Consider the following 23,966-nt stretch of genomic DNA (forward strand, 5'->3'; position numbering starts at 1 on the left):
TAGCCTGTGTCTTTTGATTGGGGCATTTAGCCCATTTACATTCAGGGTAACTATTGAAAGATAGGAATTTAGTGCCATTGTATTGCCTGTAAGGTGACTGTTACTGTATATTGTCTGTGTTCCTTTCTGGTCTATGTTGCTTTTAGGCTCTCTCTTTGCTTAGAGGACCCCTTTCTAGATTTCTTGTAGGGCTGGTTTTGTGTTTGCAAATTCCTTTAGTTTTTGTTTGTCCTGGAAGCTTTTTATCTCTCCTTCAATTTTCAATGACAGCCTAGCTGGATATAGTATTCTTGGCTGCATATTTTTCTCATTTAGTTTTCTGAATAGATCCTGCCAGTCCTCTCTGGCCTTCCAGCTCTCTGTGGATAGGTCTGTTGCCAGTCTAACGTTTCTACCATTGTAGGTTACATATCTCTTCTCCTGAGCTGCCTTCAGGATTTTCTCTTTGTCTCTGAGACTCGTAAGTTTTATTATTAGATGTCGGGGTGTTGGCCTATTTTTATTGATTTTGAGAGGGGTTCTCTGTGCCTCCTGGATTTTGATGCCTGTTTCCTTCCCCAAATTAGGGAAGTTCTCTGCTATAATTTGCTCCATTATACCTTCTGCCCCCTCTCTCTTTCTTCTTCTTCTGGGATCCCAATTATTCTAATGTTGTTTTGTCTTATGGTATCGCTTATCTCTCGAATTCTGCCCTCGTGATCCAGTAGTTGTTTATCTCTCTTTTTCTCAGCTTCTTTATTTTCCATCATTTGGTCTTCTATATCACTGTTTCTCTCTTCTGCCTCATTTATCCTAGCAGTTAGTGCCCCCATATTTGATTGCACCTCATTAATAGCCTTTTTGATTTCTTCTTGGTTAGATTTTAGTTCTTTTACTTCTCCAGAAAGGGTTTCTTTAATAACTTCCATGCTTTTTTCAAGCCCAGCTAGTATCTTTAAAGTCATGATTCTGAACTCTAGATCCGACATCGTACTAATGTCCGTATTGAGTAGGTCCCTGGCAGTCGGTACTACCTCTTGTTCTTTTTGTTGAGGTGATTTTTTCCATCTTGTCATTTTGTGCAGAGGAGAATAGATTAATGAGAGAACAAAATGCTAACAGGGTAACAACGTCCCCAGAAAATATACTCTAAACAAATCAGAAAAGACCTGAAGCAGTGGGAAAAGAAAGGGAAAGAGAGAAAAAAGAAAAAGATAAAGATAAAAACAAACAAAAACAGAACAAAGCAAAAAAAACCCAGAATATGATCAAATATGATCAGGCTGGTATATAGATCAGTGCCACCCACTAGATTTTGGGTGTATTTTGGTCTGTTAGAAGAAAGTGCCTCCCAAAATTTTAAAGAAAGAGAAACTTATATATGTATAAAAATAAGGGTTGATATGATGAAGGATGGAATATGACTGTAAAGATGGAAATTATAAAAAATTTTATAAAAGGAATTGATAAGTTGTTTGAAAAAAGAAAGAAGAGGATTTAAAAAAAAAAAGAAAAAGGGAGAGACTGTGATCAGGCAGGGGAGTAGAAAAAAACCATACACTAGAGATTTAGGGTATATTTTGATCTGTTAGAAGAAACTCTCAAAATTTTAAAGATAGAACAACTTACATATATATGCCAAAAATACAGGTAACTACTATGAAGGGATAGAATATGACTCTAAAAATGAAAAATAAAAATGTTTTTTAAAAAAGGGATTGATCAGATGTTGAAAAAGGGAAAAAGAAAAATTCAAAAGAAAAAAAAAAAGGCTGTTAAAAAAAATTAACTTTGAAAGACTAAAGAATCATGGTAAAAAAGCCATGGATTCTATGTGCAGTATTCCCCTAGCGCTGGAGTTACGCCGTTCTCATTGATCGGTAAACTTGGTCTTGTCTGGCTGTTCTCGCTGATCTTCTAGGGGAGGGGCCTGTTGCCGTGGTTCCCAAATGTCTTTGCTGGAGTCGGAATTGCCCAGTCCTTGCCGGTCCGGGCTAAGTAATCCACTCGGGTTTGCTCTCCGGAGCTTTTGTTCCCTTCGAGCTTTCAGTACAGCTTTGGAGGTGGAGAGTGAAAATGACGGCCTCCCAATCTCCGTCTTGGAGGAGCCGAGAACTCGGGGCCCCGCTCCTCAGTGAGCCCCCGAGAAAAGCTGTCAGTCTCTCCCGTCTCCCCGGTCTCCGGCCGCGCTGCGTGCTCACCCGGCCTGTGACCAAGCATTTCTATCCCTGGCACCTGATCCCATGTGGAGTCTCCAAACCCAGCAGATCCCTGCGGTGCACTCCCGCGCTGCTCCTCCGGGGGGAAGAAGGTGAGTGTCCCCGGATCTGCCGCTTGTTTGGGTCCCTGCTGGAGGAGCAGTGGCCCGACTGTGCCGCGGATCACGGTTTATGGCAACCCCGAGCTGAGGGCCTGCGCCTGGGCTTCCATCTCTGCAGCCAGCTTCCCCGCCCTGATACCTGGGAGCTCTGCTGCACTTAGACACCCCCGGTCTTTCTGTGACCCCGACGGTCCCGAGACCACACTGTCCTGCTAGGGTTCCACCCCCCGCTTGGCCACCGGAGTGACGTCCCACAGCGGAGCCGACTTCTAGAAGTTCCGATTTTGTGCTCCGCGGCTCTATCACTTGCCGGTATTGGCTGACGGAGGCCCCTCCCCCGCCGTCTATCCTCCGGAATATCGCCTCGGATTCACTTCTCCGCACGTCCTACGTTCCAGAAAGTGGTCGCTTTTCTGATGAGAGAGTTGTTGCTCTTCTTTTCTTCGATCTCCTGTTGAGTTTGTAGGTGTTCAGAATGGTTTGATCCCTATCCAGCTGAATTCCTGAGACCAGACGAAATCCAGGTCTCCTACTCCTCCGCCATCTTTCTGTGTGCACAACTTTTTTTCATGGTGGACCCATCAGGGGTCGTTCCCATTGTCCTTACATCTCAGCCCAGTGCCTCTGTGACTTTAGCTGATGGTCTCTCTGACGTCTGCCACTTCTAGCCAGTTGACAGAGTTGATGTCCTTTAATTTTCCCCCTTAACTGTAACTCCAAAGACCAGGTACTCCTTTGCAACAAACTTCTTTTTTTTTTATTTTTTTAAATTTTTATTCTTATGTTAATCCCCATACATTACATCATTAGTTTTAGATATAGTGTTCCATGATTTATTGTTTGTGCATAACACCCAGTGCTCCATGCAGAACGTGCCCTCCTCAATACCCACCACCGGGCTAACCCATCCTCCCACCCCCCTCCCCTCTAGAACCCTCAGTTTGTTTTTCAGAGTCCATCGTCTCTCATGGTTCGTCTACCCCTCCGATTTCCCCCCCTTCATTCTTCCCCTCCTGCTACCTTCTTCTTCTTCTTCTTCTTCTTTTTTTTTTCTTAACATATATTGCATTATTTGTTTCAGAGGTACAGATCTGAGATTCAACAGTCTTGCACAATTCACAGCGCTTACCAAAGCACATACCCTCCCCAGTGTCTATCACCCAGTCACCCCATCCCTCCCACCCCACCCCCCACTCCAGCAACCCTCAGTTTGTTTCCTGCGATTAAGAATTCCTCTTATCAGCTTTGCAACAAACTTCTAGAGTGAGGATCAACTGATCTCAAAATTAATGCTTCTAATGGATTAACGTGAGGTTGGAAAGCAGAGTGGCAGGCCATATGTCAGGGAAAGAAGGAATTCAAATGATTTTTTAAGAGGCAGAGAGCATTTCTCAATATGAAAAGGTTGTGAATTGCATCTGAGTGTTAATGAAGCTTGAGTTGGTGCTGACTTTTTCAGGACCTGTGTGAAATATTTGCATGCACATCATGTAGTAACACTTTCACTTCTGTCTTGACTATTAATATTTGTGCCCGAAGCCCTTTTTATTATGAATTATTTGTTTGTTTTGGATGTTGTTTTCCTGTGTTCTCATGTGGTGTTCACAGTATTCCCCATAATGATATTTTTTTTTCTTTCTCAAAGCCAGTGTTCTATTTATTTTTGTTTTTAAAATTCCAGTAAAACTAACCAGTAAAATTAACTTGACCAGGCCTTGGTGTATCTGTGATCCTGCTGTATCTGTATCCCTATTGCATTCAGATTTCTGCTTAAATATCACCTTTTTGGCCACCCTCTGTTAAAAGTCATCTTCTGCTGTCACTTTTTATCCCCTTACTATTTTTTTTTAAACATTTTATTTATTTGACAGAGCACAAGCAGAGGGAGAGAGAGGGAGAAGCAGGCTCCCTGCTGAGCAAGGAGCCCGATGTGGGACTTGATCCCAGGACCCTGGGATCATGACCTGGGCCGAAGGCAGCCACTTAACTGATTGAGCCACCCGGGCGTCCCTCCTTATTATTTTTCTACATAGAACTGACTTGCTATCTACATTTTAATCCATTAATTTGTTGATCATATGTGTCCTTTTGCTAGAGGATGGTCTCCTAGAGGGCAGGGTCTCCTGTCTGTTTTATTCACTACCGTAGCTCCATCACCTGGAGCAGGGATGTACAAGATACAACCCACAGGCCAAATCTGGCCCATAGCTAGTTTTTGTATTGCAGGAGAAGCAAGAATGATTTTTACATTTTAAAGTGTTAAAAAAGGGATAAAAAAAACCCCTGAAGTAAAAATACTTGGCCCACAAAGCCTCAAATATTTCCTATATGGTTCTTTAGAGAAAACCTCTGCCAACCCCTGACCTAGAGCAGGACCTTGCTATGGAGCAGGCCCTGGATGGATATTTGTGCTAGGAGTGAATGTTATGTGGGTCCCTCAGTGTTGGACTCCCAATCTACCTAGAATGATGCCTTACAAACCTCTGGTGTTCAGTAAAGTTCCTTGAATAAGGTCATGAACATATGAAAATGGATTCTTGTCACTGAAAACAATAATGGTGGTGAAGTAGTAGCTGAGAGGTAAGGCATTTAACCCCTGGACAGCCATGGAGTCATTACTTTGCAATAAGCTACTGCTGACCAATGTTCTGGTGCTGTTTTCAGTATTTAAAAGAAAAATGATGGGGTGCCCGGGTGGCTCAGTTGGTTAAGCGTCTGCGTCTGCCTTTGGTTTAGGTTGTGATCCCAGGATCTTGGGATTGTGCCCTGCAGTGGGCTCCCTGATCAGTGGAGAGTCTGCTTCTCCCTCTCCCTCTTCCACTCCCCCTGCTTGTGCTCTCTCTCTCTCTGTTAAATATATAAATAAAATCTTTAAAAAAATAAAAGAAAAATGTTAGTAACAATGGACATGAATGAAGCTTTTGATTTTTGGCCCAATTCTACACGATATAAAAGCATACTCTTTAGTGTTTCCCAAGTGATGTTCCGGGATCACTTATGTCTGAATATCTTCAGGGGGTATTAGTTTAAAAAATTTGGATTGTTTGACCCCACCTCAGACTCATTAAATCAGAATCACTAGAGGGAAGCCTAAGGAGTTTCTATTTCCAACAAGCTGTATATGTGATTCTGATGTTCACTAAGGTATAAAATCATTGTTCTGAATCCAGCTATTGGCTAGAATGGTAGGAAGGGGAAGGTTGATATTGACCCAATCATTTTAGAGCAAGAATGCATCTGTCTCTTTTCTGGTTACTGCGGCGCAAAGAACCATGAGCAGCAAAGTCTCCCACGACACCCTGTACAATGTGCTGTGGGAAGTCCTGCACGGGAACCAGCGCAAGCCCTGGAAGTTTTTGGAAATGGTGGAGCTGCAGATCAGCCTGAAGAACTATGACCCTCAGAAGGACAAACACTTGTAGGGCACCGTCAGGCTTAAGTCCACTCCCCGCCCCAAGTTCTCTGTGTGTGTTTTGGGGGATCAGCAGCTCTGTGATGAGGCCAAGGCAGTGGATATTCCCGACATGGACATTGAGGTGCTGAAGAAACTCAACAAGAATAAGAAATTAGTCAAGAAGCTGGTCAAGAACTATGATGCCTTTTTGGCTTCAGAATCTCTGATCAAGCAGATCCCACGAATCCTGGGCCCAGGCCTGAATAAGGCTGGCAAGTTCCCTTCCTTGCTGACCCACAATGAGAACATGGTGGCCAAAGTGGATGAAGTGAAGTCCACCATCAAATTCCAGATGAAGAAGGTGCTGTGTCTGGCAGTGGCTGTTGGCCATGTGAAGATGACAGATGACGAGCTTGTGTACAACATCCACTTAGCGGTCAAATTCCTGGTGTCCTTGCTCAAGAAGAATTGGCAGAACGTCTGGGCTTTATACATCAAGAGCACCATGGGTGAGCCCCAGCGCCTGTAGTAAGGCACAGTTCAATAAATCCTAGTGCTACTCTTTAAAAAAAAAAAAAAATGCATCTGTCATGGCCACACTCTATGGCCCTGTTTCCCAGCCTTCCATGTCAAAGGATTCACACTTGGGGATCTTGCTAAAATGTGGATTGACTCCGGTCTGGAGTGGGGCCTCAGATTCTGCTTTTCAAACCCACTGCTGGGTGATGCTGTTGGTCCCTGTTCTTGGATCATTTGGCATAACGCCAGGATTACAGCAGGAGTTGGCAAGTTTTTTCTCTAAAGGGTCAGAGAGCAAAAGTATGAGGCTTTGTGGGTCAAACAGCCTGTAACAACTGCTCGAATCTGCTGTTGGAGCATGAAAGCAGCCATAGATTATATACAAATGTCTGTCTTGATACAACTTTGTTTACAAAAACAGATGGCCAGTTGGTTTTAGCCTGAGGGCCATAATTTTCCAGTTCTGGGTTAGAGAGTCATACCAATTATTATCACTATTCTTTAGAAATATTCAGCACCTTCCATATGACAGGTGATTTGCTAGGTGCTTTCCTTCATCCTTTGTATCCTGGTATAATACACAAAACTAAAGATCTGGAAAGTTAATGAAGGAACTTCCTCACGGATGCAAGGCAACCAGTTGGCATTGTCCAGACTTGAACCCTGACCTCTGGATTCCAAACTTAGTGTTTTTTCTACTATACAAAGTGGGTTCCACACTGGCAACGAATCTCGCTTTGGAAATAACTTTTCTTTTTGAAGGGCAACTAGAATGTAAACTCCATGAGGGCAGGAATTCGTTTGTTCTGTGGTTTCTCTATCCTCACTACCTAGGAGAGTACCTGGAGCATAGTAGGTGCTCAATAAACATTTGTTGAATGAATGGTTAGTTTATGATTTGCCACTTCTAATGTTAGTGTTTTGTAGAAAGTGATTTTAAAGGTAAAGTAATTCAACCAATGATACAGTATAAGTCCTAGAAGCCAGATGTTGGTACATATAGGCTCCTCGGTACTCAAGATTCTTGGTACTTGGGCTGCTTCATATGCAGCAGTTCATTTACATTTGATAGGTACCATTTGCAGAGACCTACATTGTTCCCTGTGGCTTAAATAGTTAGGACCCCCTTTGAATTTTGATCCTTCAGTTCCTTCTCAGTATTATGTTTTGACAAACCACTATGGTGGATGGAGGAATCAGGATTATTTCTGGGGCAAGAGATTCAAGACCAAAGCACCATTTTCTTGTGATGGGGAGTTCCTACAAAACACAGTCAACAGTGCGTTCTTATGCCAACAGTCAGAAGAGATAAGGGGCCCGAGAGGGTAATACACCCTTTTCTTCTTTCTTCTCTGTAGTTGCTCATTTTAGAATACTTAATAAGATTTTATTTTTTATTTATTTATTTTTTTAAAGATTTTATTTATTTATTTGAGAGAGAATGAGATAGAGCATGAGAGGGGGGAGGGTCAGAGGGAGAAGCAGACTCCCTGCTGAGCAGGGAGCCCAATGCGGGACTCGATCCTGGGACTCCAGGATCATGACCTGAGCCGAAGGCAGTTGCTTAACCAACTGAGCCACCCAGGCACCCACTTAATAAGATTTTAAAAATGAAATTTGCAGACCTTGCTGGAATGGTTTTTTTTTTGGGGGGGGGGTAACAAGATTGCATATTATTAGAAAACACTCTATAATTTGCAAGGGGTTCTTCTGACACAAAGGGAAGGGCAATTTTGTAGGTGTGTTTGAAGAATCACAAATTTTAAAGAGGGGTACATGAAGAAGACAAAATGACTGCCCATTTCAGGGCATTTCAGGAATTTACTGGAGTAAAGATGCTGTTGAATGGCTGAGAGTCTGACTTTTGATCCTGAAGAAGGAAGCGGGAAGGCACAGCTGTGGAAGCGACAGGAAGACTAACTTGAGAAGACAGACAGATTTATTTGTCATTGCTGAGCATTCCTACCCCCAGTGACCTAATTATGGTACCTGCAAGCCAACTTGGTACCCATGCAAGACTGCCACATGACGTCGGGGCTTTGTAGTGAAACTTCCCCCAAAAATGTTCTCTCTGTGCTATAACTTGAGCTAACTTCACGAATTTACCTTAGATGGAGAAATTCGCAATTTTGGAATTTTGGGGTTTGTTTATTCAAGGTATTTATTATTATCAAGCCTTCTAGAGGCCACAGGCAAGGAAGAAAGACATTTGTATCATGTGCCTCCATCTCCTTCATTTATTTGTTTAACCAATATTTGGGTGTTGTTGACTGTGTATCAGACAGTGTTCTCATTCTGGTGAAACAAAGTCTTTGTTCTCCAGGAACTTTTAATGCTAGCGAGTGGAGACAGACAATGAACAAACAGAAAAAGTAAATATCAGATGGTGATGAGTTCTAAGAAGAAAAATAACAGAGTCGAGGGATTGGGGGAGCAGGGTGGGTGTGAGCAAGGGTGCTGTTTCAAATGGGGTCATCGGGAAAGGTTTTACTGGGAGGTGCCATTTAGACAAAGACCCAAGGATGACTGGGAGCAAGTGTTCTAGGGGGAGGGTACAGCAAATGCAAAGGCTCTGAGGGAGGAGGGGAAGAAATAGGTAGTAAGGTTGGAGAGTTAAGTGGAGTGAATATGGCAGGCAGTGGGGGATGTGGACCGTATTGGGCCTCGTAGGCCATTGTGAAGATATTGGCTTCTACCCTGAGTGAGGTGCGAGATCTTGGTGGGTTTTGAGAAGGAGGAGACATTTTCTGACTTGAACTTGAAAAGAATTACTCTGGCGGTATGTTGATATGTGGGAGGGCCAGAGCAGAAGCATGGAGGCCACTAAGGAGGCTATTGAAATAATTCCTGGCAAGAAATAGGGGTGCCTTGGATGAGGGTGGTACCGGGAGATATGGTATTTGAATTGAGTAGATGCTGAAAATGTGAAATGGAGCCAACACAACTTGGCTGACAGATGGACTGTGGATTGAAAGAGAAAGAGAGGGATCAAGGATGATGCAAATATTTTTTGGCTTGATCAGCCAGAAAGAAGGAGTTGCTGTTTCTGAGATGAGGAAGGATATGGGAAGAACAGGTGTGTGTGCAGTGGAAGTAGTTATCAGGAGTTGGATTTGGGATATGTTGAGTTGAAATGCTTATTAGCTACTCACATGAAGATGTCAAGAAGGCACCAGGATATAAATTGGTGAAGCTCAGGTAGGAGGATTTCGGTGATGATGGTGTAATAGCAGTGAGTATTATGTGCCTATTATTTGGGTTGTATGAGCACAGTAAAGAACATTCTTTACCATGTATCTGAACTCAGAACCAAGTAATAAATTCAAACAAAAATTATACAGGTAAAGAACTAAAATTTCAATGTTACTCTTGATAATGGCAAGAGTAAAGAATGTGGCCTTGGGTTCATGGCAGAGTGGACTTGCCCATACTCTACTCTTAAATCAGATGGGCTTATTTACCAGGCCTGGTTGGGGTGCGTTCCTTACTGCACAGACACAAGCAGATCAGAATGTTAGTGTATGTTCAGGTAAGCAGATCCTACCACAGGTGGGCCTTCCTTCTCTCTAAACTTGCCAATCAGCCAGTTGTGTAAGTCTTCCTTCCTCTTCTAGAGAGGGGTTCTTGAAGTCTGGGAGGAGAAGCCAGGGTGGTCATTAGCTCTAATGAATTATGAGGAGTGGGGAATACATGTCTCTGCAACCCATCTGAGTGTTAGAAGCTTTATAATAATTGTTTCATGTAATCTTCATATTTTTATCATTGTTTTATAGATGAGGCACCTCAGACTTGAGGATGCCATTTACCTAAGATCTTGCAGCTTGGAATAGGAATACCTCAGTGTGCATTTGACACTAGTCTTGTATTCCTCTGCTATGTTTTGTAAAGAGATGAAAGCAGTTATCATTTTATTTTATTTTTTTTAGACTGTAGACAGCAAAGTAGTTGTAGTTGTTGATGAAATTTTAAGAGTAGGTCTCAGTTAAGGGAAACTTTTATTCAAAGTTGACAAAGGAATTAAGAAAAGTAGCTCTTCCAAACAAATTAAATATTTACACACTGATTAAAAAGTTTGTGGACTGTTCATTCTTAACAGACTTATTTTAAGGAAAACTTCTTATTTTCACGTCTATTTACAAGTACCTGAATGCTTTAGTTACTCAAAATAATCTTTACATTGATGTTTCTACTGAGGCTTCTTAGACAGACATGCTACTATAACCTTGGGTGGTATGTTTCATACAGAGTTAGGTTTCAGTCATGGAAAGTTCTAGACTCTTTCTGGTATATATACTGAATTTGCTCTTATTCTCAAGTCTTTGGAGCACTAGGTAACTTCCTTTAAATGGAACTCTTCTGAAATAATACATGACCTGTTATTTTATCTTACATCTGGTTGTTCTCGTAACATTACTGGGTAAAAAAGGTCCGAGTAGAAAAGGATTGAATCTTCAGAAGGAAGGTGTGTTTTCATTATTCTTGAGCCTCCTCAGACTGTTGATAATACTATACAGATCTTCCTTGACTTAAAATGGGGTTACGTCCTGATAAACCCATAATATAGTGAAAATATCATAAGCCAAAAACGGACTTAATACACCTAGCCTTCTGAATATCATAGCTTAGCCTTAAGCTGCTTAGCCTGCCTTAAACGTGCTCAGAACACTTAGATTAGCCTACAGTTGAGCCAAATCGTGTAACACCAAGCCTATTTTAGAATAAAGTGTCAAATATCTCATGTAACTTATTGAGTACTGTTCTGAAAGTGAAAAACAGAATGACTGTATGGGTACAGAATGGTTGAAAGTGTATTGGTTGTTGACTCTTATGAATGCATGGCTGACTGGGAGCTGGGGCTGCCACTTCCCAGCATCACGAGAGAGCATCCTACCATATATTGCTAGCCTGGGAAAAGATCCAGATTCAATAATTCAATACGGTTTCTCCCGAGTGTGTATTGCTTTTGCACCATCTCTAAGTCACAAAATTGTAAGTAGAACCATCATGAGTGGGGGCCCATCTGCACTATGTCTCCTCTTCCCCTTTCTTTCCAGGTAATGCTTCACTACCCTATAGTACCCTCAAATGCAGATGAACACTTTTGCAGACGCATTTACATCATGTTATTTATTTTGCATAACACCCCTCAGAACTAACATTCATATTATCCATTTTTTTATGGATGAGAAAGCTTGGCATAATCAAGTAACTGTGGTTACACAGATAGTGACAGAGCTGGCTCCTCAAAGTAGGCTTTCTGATTCCAGGTTCAGTGTTCTGTTCCTCTCTCCCCTCTTCTCTGCAGCCCAAATAAAACGCTTCCCTGAACTACGCCATGATTTCTAGCCTCTGTGTTCTGTTCCTGCCCAGCAGTGCTCTCTCACCTCTTCATTCTGCAGGGCTCCTGCCTGTTCTGAAGGTCCTTCTAGTTTGATTTCTTAAGAGCCTCTTCACAATGTTGACCACCAGCCTGGGTCACTGGCTGTGTCCCTCCCTGTCTAATGGTCAGGTTTACACTGATCGATTTCTGCCGCCTCCTGCTTGCATCCCTTAGGTTGTAAACTGTTTGAGAGCGGGGATGGGCCCTTCACCACGTTCCCAGTAGAATCCAAAAGAAAGCCTTGACCAGAAGGGCAGAACTGGTCATTGAATGCGCCTGAGATATCCTGGAGAAGGGCTCACAGAGAGTGAAAGGCCTTCCCTTCAAGGCTGGGTTTTCATTCTTATGAGTTACGGGGAGGGATAAAGAAGCTGCTAAGTGAGCCTTTCCTTTTTGCTTCCCCCTACTCTGAAGTATGTCCATTAAGGTAAGGTTAATACTGGATAAATAAAAATAAAATTCTGGACTGACTGGGGACATGGCAGTGAAGGCACTAGGCTCCCAAAAGCCTCAAAAGAAAGCATTAAACTCTGCATTCAAGGCTAAGTGAGGGCAGGTCTAGAGAATGTAGGACAGCAAGTCTGGAGGATAAAGGATAGGGGGATATTGAACGTGCAAAGAGCTCACACATAATAGGCATCCCAAAGTAGCTCTTGTTAGAGGCTGGTGGCTAAGAGGACTGAGTCCTGTTTCTGTCCCTTGCTGGCTTTGTGACCTTGAACTCTGAATTTAAAACCTCAAAATTCTCGATTCTGAAGATACTTTTTTTTCTCCTAAGTTTTTATCTGAATTCAAGTTAGTGAACATATAGTGTAGTATTGGTTTCAGGAGTAGGATTTAGTGATTCCTCACTTACATAAAACACCTAGTGGTGTTTGACCACTAGGTGGTCATCCCAGCAAGTGCCTTCCTTAATCCCCATCCCCCATTGAGCCCAACCCCCATCCAAATCCCCCCCCAGCAACCCTCCATTTGTTCCCTATAGTTAAGAGTCTCTCATGGTTTGCCTCTCTGTTTTTTATGCTGAAGATCATTTCAAACTCATTTGATTGTTTTACCAGGTAAAGCATAGCTGGAAATAGGGTTAGTGTGGTAGACAGAATAAGGTTTCCCAAAGAGCTCCACATCCGAATCCCTGGAAGCTGTGAGGGTTACTTTATGTGGCAAAAGGGGACACGGCAGGTGTGGTTAAATTAAGGATTTAGAGGTAGGGAGATTGTCCTGGATGAGTCGGGTGGGCCCCCCGTCATCACAAGGGTCTTTATGAGTGAAAGGGGGATGCAGGAGTGTCAGAAGCAGAAGGAGATGTGATGTCAGAAGTCGAGTGATGTGGAGCTTGATGGGCCATGAACCAAGCAACATGGGCATCTGGTAGAAACTTGAAAAGGCAAGGAAATGGCTTCTCTCTGGAGCCTCCGGAAGGATTGTGGCTCTGTCAATGCTGATTGTAACCCAATTAGACCCATTTTGGACTTCGACATGCAGAGTAATAAAATAATGTTTGTATTGTTTTAAGTTGCCAAATTTAAAGTAGTTTGTTATGGCAGTAATAGGAAACAAATACGGTAGGTATTAAAAAATGATCTGGGTGGTAGCTACTCTTCCTATTTTTTGAATAACTTAGAGCAGCCACGGAGCCTCTCCCGGCTTCAGTTTCTTTCCCGGTCCTGAGAACTGTCCCCATACCACATCACCGGAGTCCTTTCTCTGAGCCATGGGCCCCTTTGGCAGGATATTACGTATGGATTATGTTTTTAATTCACAAAATAAAATCAGCACTACAACAAAGGAAACACATTTTTTAAAAAAAAATGTAACATTTACCATCTTAACCATTTTTTTTCCATTCTGATTTTATTATTTTTAAAATAAGCTCTAGGCCTGGTGTGGGGCTTGAACTCACGACCTTAAGATCAAGAGTTGCATATCCTACTGACTGAGCCAGCCAGGTGCCCCCAGGAAATGCACTATGTTTTTAATTCATGAAATAAAATCAGTACTACAACCAAGAAAACCCGTTATATTGAAATACAGTTATCCAATATTTTAAAAAGTGTGATGTAAGGTGGTATTTGAACTTCAGTAACACGTTTAAAAAGCTCTTGGGGCAGGCCTCATAACTACTGTAAATTTGAAGTAGGAATGCACGTAAACGATATCCTAGCACATCTGGCACAATTGAAATGTGAGATGAGAATATCCATGATTTCTTTTGGTGACAGAAATCGTCAGCACAGCTGATAGTATTGTGTTCCATTGACCGTATTCATCGTTGACGTTGCTGCTACATTCAGTGTGAGATTAGTGGAATAAAGATGTAAGTTGTCCCCACTCAAGTTCACTTACCCTGTTCCCCACCCCCCACCTCCCACCAGTTCTGACTGTGCGCCCCTCGGTGTGAATTCAGGTGTGAATCCCTGACCAGGGGCATTATGAAAAGACAACAGGAAGGGTGGTGAACTCCCAAGACCTTAACTCTTAAGAGTCAGTGAATATCTTCTGTAAATTCCTTGGGGTTGAAGGGGTGATAGGTTTGAGAGGACAAGGCAATGACTGCCCTGCTTCATTTGCAAAAGGCCAAAGCCAGTCTCATAAACCCAGCTGAGTTGATGGGGGCTTGAAACATCATTTGTAAAAACAAACTGAGCAGGAGAGAAGAGCTGGCAAGTAAAGGGAGGTGAGTGTGAAATTAATTCCATATTAGCAAAGCATTCTAACACAACAACAGGAATGAAAAGCGGTGCAAGAATTTCAGTGCAGTTGCCTCCTAGAGGTAATTTTGGGTAAATAGCAGCAGTTAGCAACATTTTCTTGACCGAGAAGGAGTCAGAAGGTCCACTAAATTGTGCTGACCATTTTCCCTGAGCCATATACACAAATGAGCTTCAGTTGGAGTTCATAAGACAGTTGCTTATTTGATAGCTTATCAAACAGCTCATTGAGTGAGGATTTTAGGCTTAAATCTGGCGCACTGCAGTGCACATAGTAGGCATGCAGATGTTTGTGATTCTGGCTTGACTTAATATTTTACATCCTCCTCACCCTTGGGATTACATTTTTTTTTTTTAAGTCAGTATTTGTTTTCACTGGAAAATTTGGAAAGACAGCTATGGCAGCCACAAGAAACCAAGTAGCCTTCCAGAGCTTTCCACACCTGCTGTATAAATAGAGCGAGCGTAATACATTTTTATTTTGTTAACATGAGGCTCAATAGGATTGTAAAAATTAATACCAGTAGAGGTTTTCCACAGGCAGTTTTCATCACAGATTTACTGGAGGAGCACTCTCAAATATCTCTGTAAGTGATGGATTTGACAGCTGTGTCTTTAAATAGAAGACAGAGAGCTGTTAGGTACTTACCATGGTTTAAACATGTCAATATTTTCTCATTTTTCTTCTGGATGAAAAGTGGTATATGGGCAAAACACCTGAATGAAATGTAGTTATCGGGAATGTGCCCTCATGGCCTTCCTCTTTGTGGAAAGATTTAACATTCAGGGTGGCGGTGGGGTTTATCGTTGGGGCGATATGTGAAGAACTCACGTTAATTCATAACGCATATCTTCCAAGACTTGTTTTCTCCCGGGGGGAAAAAAAAAAAAAAGGTTAACTTCACGGCTCATAAATCTACAGCCGTCCTATCTTACTGTTGCTTTGATGCTGTGTTTATTTCCTCCATATTATCTTGAACAGCTCTGAGTTTGTACCCAAACGAACAGCATGGTATATATTTTGGCAGTAGTTCAAAAGTTACCAATTTTTGACCATGTTTTTCAGCGTCACTGGATGTATGGATGACATTATTATGGAATTAAAAATAATTTTAATTCGTAAGTATTAACTGTGAAAGCTACAGCACGATAGTGAGTAACATAATTTGTGAATCAGTTTCCGCAGTACTAAAAGAGTCAGTGGGTGTCCGCAGATCAGCTAAATTGGCACCTTCCTGTGGTGCAGTGTGAGCAGTTTGTAGTTTTCCACGGCTCACCAACTATGAAATGAAGTTCTTCATGTTTTGCTTAATTGCGGAGGGTTTGCATTGCTCCTAATTTTGTACGTGTAGTGAGATTTTAATACCGCATATCTCATGATTTTAAATTTGTCGATCTCAAAACTGCGAAACAAACCCAGCCAAATTATATTAGTAACAAAACATATTTCTGGACAAATAACTACAATCCCTATACTGTTAGAGTGCACTTTAAATTCATGTCCAATTTATTTTGTTGTACTAGAATTTAATTGCATTGGTAAACTGAATTCACAAACTGGCAATCCGAGAGACATTATTGGTTCTGATGTATACTGATCAACAGTTCTTTCAGGGTTTCGACTTGGAGTTGAAAATGTTCAAATCCACTGCTATCATCATATTAGAATAGAATACCAATAAATGGCTTGTTGCCGACCATGAAACTTGTACTCTAGAGGTATGAGGGTATTGCTAGGAAGTGTTCACTATGCAAGCTGATTCATTTATTAAAGATTTTAATACTGTTTGAAAATCTGAAAATATTTGTTGTTTCTTCTCTCCCTGCCTCACTGACATCATGTTTGGTCATATGGTTTGCTTCAGCCAATGAAATATGAGTGGAAGTGACACATGGACCTTCTGAGCAAAAGCCTCCTTAAATCAGGAATCCCCATGTTCTCTTTTCTTTCTGTCACGGTGAGCAGCAGTTTCAAGATGAAGGCACTCCCTTGATTTGTGTCCTAGAATGAAGATGACAAGGAGCCAGAAGCAGTGTTGATTTGTATTGGACATTTGACATAAGTGAGAAGTAAATCTTTGTTGTAAGCCCCTGAGATTGTGGGGCTGCTTGTTATTGTAATGTAATAGACCCTATTTGGACTACTGTGTCATACTTAATGGCTCCCTCTAGGTTTTTAGAGGAAGAAATGATCACTTAGGACTTCTGAATAAGGAATTTGTGTTGAGCCATAAGGGAAAAATAAAGGGTTTAGAATTAGAGGTGGGAATGGGCTTTGCCATGGGGAAACCAGAAGTCAAAGGTATGAAGATGAGATTTGGGATGGCTTGTAACCTATTTAGGGAAAAGTAGAGATTAGGGTGGCTCATTCAGTGGGCTTGGGTAGGCAGAAAATTTATTTTAGGAGTATAGGTTGGGTCTAGATTGTGAGTACATTAAGGTAACTTGGGACTTTGGAAAGCTTTTGAGTAAGACAAAGATAATAGTAATGATCATTTTAGGATGATTATCATGGTAGCTGGATAGATACACGGGTCATGGAACAGGGAACAAGAGGTGTTTGCGGTGGTCTGACCGAGGTGGAGGGTTGAAGGCCTAGCGCCAGTTGGAAGCTGTGGTTGAAAGGGCCATTTTAGAGGCTTGCTCATAGATGTGAATGGTTCTGTGTTGGAATACTCTCCTTCTCCTGTATGTTCCTTCTTCTCCATTCTGGCTGGTTTCAACCCCATCAGATCCAATTCTCCTTTTTTCTAACAAATATTTTTCAGCACCTCTTTTACTGTTTTAAGCCAAAATTCGCAAGTAATACTATCTACGTATGCACATAAAGAAAAACCCTCCACTGCAATGTCTTACTCTGTTATAAAGGATGAAACAAAAAGGATTAGAATGCTCTATAGTTCAATATGTAAATTCTCAGGCATGACAACACCAGAGGACATGATACTTTAGCTTTGGATGCAAATCAGCAGAGGTGTGTTAAGTCGGGGAACTTAACACAGAGCAGTCCTGTGTAGGTAGTAGGTCTACCTGAAATGGTGAGCATCTCTTGCTAAAGCTCTGAACAAAACAAAACAGTCCTTCCTAGATTGACATGTTAGTGCGCTCCACCTTTATATGCAAAGTAGAGTCAGCCTTTAAGTCCTGGTAGTTACAAACAGATTTTCACCTAAATGAATGTCCTGCAGGGTATTAAAACTCCTGTAGATCGCAGGACAATTCTTCTCTGTGCAGGACTTCAAGAGTATTGCAAGATATCAAGCATCATTGTCTATCCAATTCCTGGGACAACCTGAAATGCCCCATATATTTCCAAAGTGTCTACTGATGGACAGTCTGGCTCTGAGTTGGGAATTATTGCTGCTCTTCATCATTGCTTCTGCTCACTCACTGTTTCTGCCGTCTTATAACATCAGCTACATTTGCCTTTAATAAGACCTCCCTGTCCTCCTTACAGAAAGACAGCCATCATAAACTCTCAGCTTCAGCTGCCGTTGCTAACTGCCTTATCTCTTGCTCATCTTTAGTTCAAATTCAAGGAGTGGAAGAAGATCAACTCAACTTGGTGGGGTTTTTTTGTTTTGTTTTGTTTTTTAATACCAGACCATAGGTCTTAGTCACTAGCCAGCCTATTGGTTAGCTACTCTAGACCAGTCAGTTGTAGGAAATGAGGCACAAGATCGTGGAGAATTGAATGCGGGCTGAGAGAGCGAGTAAGCAGGTGTTGTGATTGACATGGCTGATGTGCTCAGCTCTTCTTGTCCATCACTAAGGTGGAAGCACAGTGAGTGTGGGGACTTGATTTTGTTCACTCGCCTATTCTCAGCTCCTAGAAGAGTTTCTGGTACTTGTTAGCATTCCTTAAACAACGATGGAATGACTATCGATGACATTTGTGTATCATCAGTCTTGTGCATTCTTGGTCGAATCTTGCATGCAAGGCTTATATCCTCTTGGCCAAGTCCTGGATGGTAAGCTTTTTATAATAAAAGCTGAACCACAGAATATATAATACATGGTTTAGGTATATAAGACAGAATAACGAACTAAATGGCTGGGGCTTATTTGTTCTTCCTTAGAAATGTCACTTGAAGTAAAATATTTTTCTTGTTTGATGCCTTTGACAGTTGTTAAAGCAGACAAGTGTAATGTGTGGGAACCAGTAGAAGAGTGTCTTCTACCAACTAGTGAATTTGAGGAAAACCATTTTTCTTTTTACGTGGAAAGAAAATACCGTGTCACAGACTTTACTGAAAGGGTTTTTCTCTGCCTCCTGATCACCAAGGCATAAACTATAAAATGAGATGCTGCCCAGGTCACCGGCGCACTGCTTTTCTGCAGTGTTCAGAATGTTATCATGTGCTTAAGGTCACCCAAATTCAAGATACTGTGTACCCAATTGGTTGGTTGTGAGTTATTTTCTAATACTTACATATTTTATATGTAACTAATGCCCTTTATGTATTGACTTATCCAGAGACCACATTCTTAGGTAGTTTCTTTAAAGCGTTTGCATTGAATTCATGTTTCTTGAAGAAGGGGGATAGATGTTTTCTACGCATGGTTTAATTATATAAATGTTTGAAAAAAAACAAAACAAAACAAAAAGTAAAGACCCTTGAAGGCTCTCACCTTCTTGAGGGCAGGAATCTTATCTGTTGGTACCATGAGTCCTATCCCTCTTTTTTTTTTTTTTTTTTTGAGTCCTATCCTCCCCCACCCTCCCACCCCCCTTACTGATGCTAAGGAAAAACAAACAGATGAGGCAGAGCAACATCAAAACATCAGCTATACCTCTGGTAAAACATGATTAGAGAATGAGGTTCAGACCTCCAGCTCAGATAGACGTGTTGATACTTCTCTCCCACCCTGCGTCTCCTCCCTGGGACTCACCCATGGCCGAACAGTTCCCTAGTTATCTATGTAACCCAACATGGCAGATCCTGGCCTTTCTCATACCCCTTGAACACAGGAAGACCACATCAACACAGCAGTTGTGAACAAATCAACTTTGCCTAGGACAGAGTTGGGGATCAGGGATGTTGGACTCTCATCATTGTACCTGTCAAATGAATATCTCCTTCTCCTATTTAGAGGAGTGCAAGAAGGCAGCAGTTTCAAACCAATTCTGTAGAAACACAGGGAAAGAAGTATTTTCTCTCTAAGTCACTCATCTCTGTATCTGTGGTTCTCTAATACAGTACATAATAGGCATTAACGAGGAGATGGATGGATCTCACATGTATTTATTTATTCAAGCCTGTAGAGAATATTATGACTGTAGCAACAGTAGATAGGAAATGAGCTACCTTTGTAATTCAGCAATGAAGAGAATTTTCAATGAAGATCTTTTTGGATAGCATTTCAGGTATTCAGTTAGGTAGATAGGAGCAAGGAAAAAAGTCACAGTACCTAGAGAAGGGGGAAAGTTATACTTAAGCTAAAGCAAACCATCCCATTAGAGTTGTCCATTGCATTGTTCAGCTCTTTATCTTAAGAGTAAGCTGGGATTTTGACAGCAAGTTGTCAAAGAAAGCCCTTGAAGTTCTAGCTCAAGTTCTGTATTGTGCAAATGTGGTAATTTAATTGGAAGAAAAAGGCTAACTTCCTTGTCATGTAACCTTTAACAATGAGGTTGCCACGTGGTCACTGCAGCATGGAAAAGCTGGCTGATGTCTCTGATGTTCTACTGTGCTTAGAAATCAGACTATGGGGAAAGGATTCTCATTCTTCTGGATGTGTCAGACTGTTCTCTCTATGCTCTGTGTTGTTCAACACTGTTGTGTTTTGGCTGCTCTTCAATGCAGAGTACTTCTGGAGCTTACATATTTATGATAACTTCAGGCCATCTGCTGCTCAACTACTATCAGAATGAAGCACAATTTTCAACTTAAATACAGTCCTCCTTATTGCACCAAAGCGCTTTCCATAGTATTTATTTTCTAATGCACTAGAAACAACTTTGTTGTTCTGAACTTACATTGTTATTACTTGCTTCTTTCCTAAGAAAAGAACTATCCTTCCTGCCAGGAAAAAAAATTCACCAGGCTGCCTTTTATTTCTGGGCCAATGTACAGGGCTCTAAACATGACAAAGATTCATTTTGACCTTCTGATTTAGCATGTAAATTAGGATACTTGAAGCAGAAGGCTCCATATTTTCTTCTAGTTCATGTGTAATGCCAACAGATTGGCATAAATCAAAATGGAACACTTACAAAGCAGATACCATTTATAAAATGTCAATTAGAGAAGGAAAAACTGCATATAAAAGTTATCTAACTGGTGATATCAATTAGAATGGTTTTCTCTGTTGCTTAATACCACTATTATCATTTTGCAATAGGGTAAGAACACAGTGTATTCTCCCCTCTGTTATTTTGAAAAACCTCTTGAACAAATGTGTCTATCAATATTCCTTGATTGCATTTACCTGCAAAAAACCCCTGAAGATCCCAGTGGTTATTTTGCATCTTGTACCTATAAACACCGTAGATTTCTGGACTCTGGGGGAAAAACTGCATGGAATTTTGTATAAATAATTTCAGTGATTAGAGGAACAGGTCTGTATGGCCTTTGGGCCAAATCTGGCCCACTGTGTCCTTTTGTAGGCCCATGAGCTAAGAATATTCTTTAAATTCTTAAATGGTCACTTTAAATGATTATTTAGGCATGGATATGATAGTGTTTATTCTGCTGCTTGACCCTCAAAGCCTAAATATTTACTGTTTGGTCTTTTGAGAAAAAGTTTGCCAACTTCTGATCTGGATTATGGTAATAAGACTTTGCCTAATTGAATTGCGGTGATAAATAGGTGGTAGGTATAAAAAGGTCTTTAGGGGCCACATTCATGTTGTTGTCAATAGATACTTGACGTAAGCAGAATACCATCATAGCTTGTGCTGTGAATGGAGAAGCTTTAAGAACTAAGAAACTTCTTTTTTTTTTTTTTTTTTTTAAAGATTTTTATTTATTTATTTGACAGAGAGAGAGACAGCGAGAGCAGGAACACAAGCAGGGGGAGTGGGAGAGGGAGAAGCAGGCTTCCCGCCGAGCAAGGAGCCCGATGCGGGACTCGATCCCAGGACCCTGGGATCATGACCTGAGCTGAAGGCAGACGCTTAACGACTGAGCCACCCAGGCGCCCAGAACTAAGAAACTTCTTAATCTAACAATCTAAAATGCTGCTTCTGTCTTTTTCGCTCTTTATTTATTTAAATTAATTAACATATAGTGTATTATTAATTTCAGAGGTAGAATTTAGTGATTCATCAGTTGTATATAACACCCAGTGCTCATTACATCATGTGCCCTCCTTAATGCCCATCACCCAGTTACCCCATCCCCCCACCCGACCCCCCTCCAGCAACACTCAGTTGGTTTCTTTTTTTTTTTTATTCTTATGTTAATCCCCATACATTACATCATTAGTTTTAGATGAAGTGTTCCATGATTCATTGTTTGTGCATAACACCCAGTGCTCCATGCAGAATATGCCCTCCTCAATACCCACCACCAGACTAACCCATCCTCCCACCCCCCTCCCCTCTAGAACCCTCAGTTTGTTTTTCAGAGTCCATCGTCTCTCATGGTTCGTCTACCCCTCCGATTTCCCCCGCTTCATTCTTCCCCTCCCGCTACCTTCTTCTTCTTTTTTTTTTTTCTTAACATATATTGCATTATTTGTTTCAGAGGTACAGATCTGAGATTCAACAGTCTTGCACAATTCACAGCGCTTACCAGAGCACATACCCTCCCCAGTGTCTATCACCCAGTCACCCCATCCCTCCCACCCCACCCCCCACTCCAGCAACCCTCAGTTTGTTTCCTGCAATTAAGAATTCCTCATATCAGTGAGATCATATGATACATGTCTTTCTCTGTTTGACTTATTTCACTCAACATAATACCCTCCAGTTCCATCCACATCGTTGCAAATGGCAAGATCTCATTCCTTTTGATGGCTGCATAATATTCCATTGTATATATATACCAGATCTTCTTTATCCATTCATCTGTCGATGGACATCTTGGCTCTTTCCACAGTTTGGCTATTGTGGACATTGCTGCTATAAACATCGGGGTGCACGTACCCTTTTGGATCCCTACTTTTTATCTTTGGGGTAAATACCCAGTAGTGCAATTGCTGGATCATATGGTAGCTCTATTTTCAACTTTTTGAGGAACCTCCATACTGTTTTCCAGAGTGGCTGCACCAGCTTGCATTCCAACCAACAGTGTAGGAGGGTTCCCCTTTTTCCACATCCCCGCCAACATCTGTCGTTTCCTGACTTGTTAATTTTAGCCATTCTGACTGGTGTGAGGTGGTATCTCATGGAGGTTTTGATTTGGATTTCCCTGATGCCGAGCGATATTGAGCACTTTTTCATGTGTCTGTTGGCCATTTGGTTGTCTTCTTTGGAAAAATGTCTGTTCATGTCTTCTGCCCATTTCTTGATTGGATTCTTTGTTCTTTGGGTGTTGAGTTTGATGAGTTCTTTATAGATTTTGGATACTAGCCCTTTATCTGATATGTCATTTGCAAATATCTTCTCCCATTCTGTCGGTTGTCTTTTGGTCTTGTTGACTGTTTCCTTTGCTTTGCAAAAGCTTTTTATTTTTTTATTTTTTAAAGATTTTATTTATTTATTTGAGAGAGAGAGAATGAGAGAGAGCACATGAGAGAGGGGAGGGTCAGAGGGAGAAGCAGACTCCCTGCCAAGCAGGAAGCCTGATGCGGGACTCGATCCAGGGACTCCAGGATCATGACCTGAGCCGAAGGCAGTCGCTTAACCAACTGAGCCACCCAGGCGCCCGCAAAAGCTTTTTATCTTGATGAAGTCCCAATAGTTCATTTTTGCCCTTGCTTCCCTTGCCTTTGGCGATGTTTCTCGGAAGAAGTTGCTTCGGCTGAGGTCAAAGAGGTTGCTGTCTGTGTTCTCCTTTAGGATGTTGATGGACTCCTGTCTCACATTGAGGTCTTTCAACCATTTGGAGTCTATTTTTGTGTGTGGTGTAAGGGAATGGTCCAGTTTCATTCTTCTGCATGTGGCTATCCAATTTTCCCAGCACCATTTGTTGAAGAGACTGTCTTTGGTCCATTGGACATCCTTTCCTGCTTTGTCAAAGATGAGTTGACCATAGAGTTGAGGGTCCATTTCTGGGCTCTCTATTCTGTTCCATTGATCTATGTGTCTGTTTTTGTGCCAGTACCATACTGTCTTGATGATGACCACTTTGTAATAGAGCTGGAATTCCGGAACTGTGATGCCACCAGCTTTGCTTTTCTTTTTCAACATTCCTCTGGCTATGTGGGGTCTTTTCTGGTTCCATACAAATTTTAGGATTATTTGTTCCATTTGTTGAAAAAAGTGGATGGTATTTTGATGGGGATTGCATTGAATGTGTAGATTGCTCTAGGTAGCATTGACCTCTTCACAATATTTGTTCTTCCAATCCATGAGCATGGAACGTTTTTCCATTTCTTTGTATCTTCCTCAATTTCTTTCATGAGTATTTTATAGTTTTCTGAGTACAGATCCTTTGCCTCTTTGGTTAGATTTATTCCTAGGTATCTTATGGTTTTGGGTGCAATTGTAAATGGGATCGACTCCTTAATTTCTCTTTCTTCTGTCTTGTTGTTGGTGTATAGGAATGCCACTGA

The 23,966-nt window shown here is 41.5% G+C and overlaps 1 protein-coding gene and 1 pseudogene across 2 annotated transcripts in view; both read left to right on the forward strand.

Moving 5' to 3' along the window:
* TAFA4 (TAFA chemokine like family member 4) overlaps positions 1 to 23,966 on the forward strand; it is a 132,621-nt gene that overhangs the window by 39,201 nt on the left and 69,454 nt on the right. The window lies entirely within an intron of this gene.
* On the forward strand, positions 5,572 to 6,248 carry LOC110584862 (annotated as a pseudogene). The gene has a single exon (XR_002480595.1). The product of XR_002480595.1 is annotated as a 60S ribosomal protein L10a-like (transcript).

The sequence above is a fragment of the Neomonachus schauinslandi genome, chromosome 1 (genome assembly GCF_002201575.2).
Source record: "Neomonachus schauinslandi chromosome 1, ASM220157v2, whole genome shotgun sequence".
Classification (NCBI taxonomy): domain Eukaryota; kingdom Metazoa; phylum Chordata; class Mammalia; order Carnivora; family Phocidae; genus Neomonachus; species Neomonachus schauinslandi.